Source organism: Myiozetetes cayanensis, unplaced genomic scaffold (genome assembly GCF_022539395.1).
Source record: "Myiozetetes cayanensis isolate MyiCay16 unplaced genomic scaffold, myiCay2020 scf3, whole genome shotgun sequence".
Classification (NCBI taxonomy): Eukaryota; Metazoa; Chordata; class Aves; order Passeriformes; family Tyrannidae; genus Myiozetetes; species Myiozetetes cayanensis.
The window spans coordinates 30,836,375-30,842,385 of record NW_026087521.1 but is presented as its reverse complement, the minus strand read 5'-3'; positions in this window follow the sequence as shown (position 1 = coordinate 30,842,385).

The following is a 6,011-nucleotide window of genomic DNA, read 5'->3' as shown; positions in this document are numbered from 1 at the left end:
ATATGCATAACGTTTTTGACAAATTTTATGTTATGGAGTAAAAAATTATTTTTAATGAAACAAAATAAATTGTTTTTTGTGGAAACACTTCGTAAGTTTCAATGCTTTAATCAGCATTAGAAATCTACTTATACCAAGATGAAATCTCTTTGAAGTTATTGCAATTTATATATTTTTCTGGAATTTTAAATGCTAATTTTAAATGCCAAAAATGCAGTTTTTTAAATATTCACTGATAAAATGGAATCTTAAAAACAGTGGTTACAAAATAATTTTTAAACAGGAAGCATAGTATGTTATAGAAAACTCATAAACTAATTTCACCAAATACATTGCAAACAAAGAAGAATTTGAATAGCTCCACAAGGAAATAAACCTATAGTGGGTAAAATTCTGCACATATAGAGTCAGGTTTTAGGTAATGTCTTTTTCCTATGCAACTTATAATGGGCCTTAGATTGATGGGAATTTGCAACTTTCTTGAAATATCATCAGCTGAAGCCTTTCACTTCAGCTTATAATTTTCTTTAGTTGTAACATATGTTCTTAATGTTATTTTACTACAAAGGTGATATTACTTGTACTGTACCGTGCCCTTATCCAAAAAAGTGCTAATCATGTATATGGTTACATGCTTTCCCAGATATTTTTGAACCACAGACTAAGACCTGACATATAAATCTACATACAAATTGAATGTTTCATTTTTATTTTCAAGCTCAAAGCCTGAATCAGCATTTTCAGCTCCAAAATCCCAAAGACTGCTTTTACTGAAATAATTAGTAATAATTATATTTTAACTAAGGTTCAAGTATTTTATTTTCTTCCCACTCATAATATCAATGTTTCCACAGTGACAAGTAAAATACATCATCTCATATTTCACAATAAAGAAACCCTGAATAAACATGGGCATGGTAACTGTAGCTGATTAATTTAACTCTGGATTTAAAATTCACCATCAGTCATTAATTGCAAAAAAACTTTTATGATCCTTATGGTCAACAACTGTGAGTTAATGACAGCCACAAGGTAGGGCTGGTATTCAAGCTGATGAGGTCATGTCCTTTACTTCTGAATCCGTTTACATTTTTTTCTTTAACAAGCCAAGGCAGATTGATTGCAACGAAGTGTTGTACTATGCTCAACTCAGAGAATTCATAAGTAAGAATAGCGTTAAATTCTCACTAAATAGATTCCTTTTTTCCTTACGTGGTAGATGGAGATTCCAGCTTTTTAGAGTTTTACACGTATGGACCTCATGCAGTGTGTGGCAATTCAGCCTGACTAGATGTTTGAATTGTGCTCTGTCATTTTATTCCAAGGTTATTAACCCTTCCTTGACACTGCTGTAAAATTTTGGTCAATTTTGAAACTAATTGTTCAAAATAAAAAGACGTAATATTTTTCATTTAAAATTTTCTGAATAAATATTGCAATTTTCAAGTTGCTTCAAGGCTCAAAATGTTTACCAAACTGGATCACAACCTGTGATTAGTTTCATCCCATTTCATAAGGTATATTCTAATCATGCTGGATCAAAAACTGATTTGTCTGTGGGCTCAGAGAAAAGTTATAACCTCCTTAAGAGGTTATAGGCTACTTCAAAGAAGTGAAAACAGCTAAAATGCCACTCAGGTGGCAACTTTTTCTTCTTCTGTACTTTATCCTTTGTGTCAGGTTTCCACAGCTGTCTATGATAAGGAAGAACACGGACATTCAAGGCTGTTGAAAATTGTTTTGGAAAGGAAAAAGAAAATAAAAGCCTACCAAACCAATAATGAATTTAGGTTCTCTATTTTCTTAGATTCCTTAGAGATCACATTGAGCCAGAACTGATCAGTTCCAGTTCCTACTAACATCAAACTGTCCAATACTTCCCACTGATGAGCTGTGATGTGCCTTATAATCTTGTCCAGTTTTATTTGGGCTGGATTTTTCCATGATGGATAACAAGCTAAGGCACTTCTATGTCTATACATAACTTCCATGCTTCAGCTGCTAATTAATGATCAATATTAAGAAAAAATTCTTGAACTGGTGGAACTACCTTCCAGAGCAGCCCAAAGAAAAACTTCTGGAAAAATTCATAGTAGGAACAGCAACAAAGAAGAGAGGAAGATCATTAAATATCAGTCATATTTTAAAAAGATGCATGACTTGAGAATTCACTGGCAGTCTTGATTCTTTCATTTCTATAACCTCCAAGTGCTTGAACTCACAGCCTTAAAATTCTGTTAAGGGAACTTTTACACCTGTGTGTGTAGGTTGCTGGGTGTATTTCAGTTTTAATTATAAAATAATCTTGAAAGAGAGATCAAGAATATGAGGCTGCATGAACTCAAGAAGTATCAGCCATAGGTGGATTATATAAATGTCATATGAACAAAACAAGCAGGATGGTTCTGCTCATTTAAACATCTTAGTTTCAAAGAGGCTTAATTGTGAAACAGGTTGCATAAAATAAGATTTCCTCTTCATCTCACAGTTTTTTTACTAAAAGTTAACATTAAACATATACCAAATAATATAGCTCATGTAAAGTATGGTACATGGAGTCCTTTCCTAGGAAATATAACAACTTATGCTTACTCCAGCCATTAATTAGCCCAATTAAACGCAGAACCAGTCAAATAATTTCAATTTTAATAATGAAATCCTGAGTACACTCCATTTTTCTTCATAAAGAAAAGATTTTATCTTGAAATGTTTAGAACTGCATTATTCCTAAATATATCCCAACTCAAATTTGATTCCTGCTTGGACTTTGAAATACTCTGTTTAAATTAGAGCTAGCTTAATAACAGCTAAAATATGAGCTATGGTGATACTAGTATTGACATTTGAAAATTTAAAATAACATTTATGTGCAAATAGATATATATGGAGAAGGTTAACGCTCTGATAGTGTTCTAAAATTTCTGTGTTTCATTCTGATTTTTTCTCTACTCTCAATCCCTGCCAGTACCAGTATGCTGGTAATACAGTGAGTCTTTGTTTAACCTAAAACAACAACGTTTCAAGCTTCATTTTATTTTGTGATTTATTTCTGAGTTTCTACCTGTTTTCATTGTCTAATTTAAATACATCTATACATATATATATGTGTGTGTGTATACACATATGTAATAAGGCATTGTAGATGGTAAGATGAGTAGCAGAGGTAGATGAGAAAAGCAGAAAAGTAGACAGATTCTGTTCGTGTCTTTAGTTCTAAATTCTTACCAGAACATTCGCAATTTATTTTCAAATTCTGCATAATTTTTACAGTGTTGGGATGGGGGCTTGGTCGTTGAGCTTGGGGTTCTGGACATTTTAAAATATTGGCCATCAGAATTTTTTAAAATAACATTGCCTAATTTTCTTCTGCTTTATTTCTCGTGCTCACACAGAAAGTAAGAACTGTTTCATTCTCTTCAGATTAATATTTTTTGGAAAGTCACTATAATTGTCCTCCCTTGATTTGTAACACCAATAACCTTGTAACATCAATAACCTTGTTCACCTTCCAATTGAGGAAAATATTAGTAATTACGGTAGAGATTTTAGCACAGCTGCAGTAAACCTGGCTCCCTACACCAGGGTCCCCTCTGCAGCATTTTGCTCTCTGGCTAGAACATCTCTCATGAACACACTGGTATATTGCAAGGACAAAAAAAATATGCCTTTAAATGGTAAGAAAACACCTCAGGCTGCAGCTCAGACCACTTTATGTGCTTGAGCCAGTCTTCTGGTAGTGTATGAAGGGGAGTTTTCCATCTATAGACCTTTGGCAAGGGCTGCCTAAGACATTCAGGGTGCTGAATGTTGACACAGTGGTGGAATTTTTGCTATCCCATGTCTGTCCTTTAATAATATTTTATATTACTTCTCAATGAATCTCGGGTTCAGGACAGGTCACATTTTGTTTAACAAGCACTGAAACTAGAATAAATTTACAAAGATACTTCTTACTCTATTCTAGACTAAGATCTCCTGCTCTTAAAGTATGGTCATCAATCTTTTGATATGATACTGTTCAAGACCATTTAGTATGTATAGTTCCTTCAGAAAGCAATATTTCTCAATGCTTAACAAAACATTCCTGCAACAAGAAGTCATTCTGCATTTCACCCTTCCAGCCTCAGCAATCAACTGTGCTTGTTGCATGTGTGTTTTATTTAGTTTGGCTCAGTATTTCCCTTAGTTTAGAGATCAAGAAAGTGAAGCTGTACAGTAAAAATAAGGCCTCTGTGGGTTGAAAGGAAAAAAAAAAAGGGGCAAAAGGATGGGGAACATTTCATTGTATGTGGCTTGTATCTAATATCTTTGTTAACAGTATGCTTCAGATGCTTTGCATTAAAACTTAATATAGAGAATGCTGTGTATGTACCAAAATCAAGGGCATTATTGGATAAATGCTATCACTGTGCCCAAGTTCTGATTTATTCTGACATAAAATTGCTTGCCTGCAGTTGAAGGTTCATTCTTCAACCCAAAGACATAAGTAAATACTGATAATAAGGATTTAAATTATCATAACAGTTTTTATAAATTTTATCAGTTTTTATTCTCTTAGTTTTATGCTTTTAACTGCCATTATATAGTCATATTAATATTGATAATTAAGACAGGCACATGAAATACTCTGTTTTAGTCTCATTCCAGTGTCAACCTGTACAAGTTGACTGTCTTCCACAATTGGATGGACCATTTTCTTATTGCATGCTTTTTCTTTTTGTTCTAGACAGCCATCTCTCTTACTTTTCTACCTAGGTCATGCTACACTCTCACTTTTCCTGTAGCTAACATATATTCTTACAGGGTAAAACACTAATGAGCTGAAAGAAAGGGCTGAGGAAGGAAATAAGAGGGAGTTAAGAGACTCCTGGAGAAAAAGGCACTCTGATTTCCCAAGTGCATGGATGACAATGTAGCTGCTGGAACACATTGGCTTAGAACACTTTGACAGTTTCTTTCTAAAAATTTCCATTTTGGTTCTGGGTGAAGGTGAAATGTCCTGGAAGGTTTGAGCTAAAGGAAGTGGTAGCTTTTTATGTGAACTATGAGTAATGAAGCCATGGTTTCCAAAAATAAAGTGCCAAAATATTTAGGGTCTTATTATTGACTTATTTGTCTGTGATGTTTTATTTTAAAGAGAAACAATCACAAAAGTAAACCTGGAAATACTACTTAATCAAATGAGCAAAGTGTAATAGCTATTTACCTAATTAAGAAATCAAGAGGCTGAGAATGCCAAAGGTTGCATAACCTTAATTCAATGAATATTTTTCTAGCCATAGCTATTGGTTATTTGGTGAAAATAAGTGATGCTATTCCCAACCCAGTGTTTACTGAGCTACCTGAGCAGCTCAAGCAGAAGCCACATGGAACTGCTGTTCCCCTCCCGGTGAGCTGCCTGGAGCAACAGCCCAGCTCTGTCCATGGGACAGGTTAACATTTCGTGTACTAACAAGCCAGTCTTTTACTGAAGCAAGATAATATAGGACTTTATGGATTTTAATATGTATATGTATAAAATTTAGAGTTGAATGTATACCCTTGGATTTTACCTGGTCTTTGTTAACTATTAATCATCACAACGTTATTGCTAGTAGGGATTGTCACAACATTCATTCTTGTAGGTGCAATCCTTGCTAAAAATGTTCTTCAGTGTGGAGACATCAGTATTTGTTTGATGCAGTTTTCTACATGCAGTATATGTTTTCATACTAATGAAAAACACTTATCTCTGCTCAATTATATATCCATAAAGTAAAGAGCAATAATTGAGTGCATATTACCTGTCTTCCTAAAGTGCATTTCTCCTGTGTGACAGGCATAATGTTTCAATTGCCAGCTCAAGAGTTAAGACAAGAAGTGCCATAATCAGTTTGTCCATGTGCCCTTTAATCCGTTGTTCTGCATACTCTCATGTATGTAATAGTATGCATTATTTATTAAATGAGCACACACACACTTGTCCTCAGGAAAGATGTACATTTGAAAGTAATAAATGAAAAATATTCTTT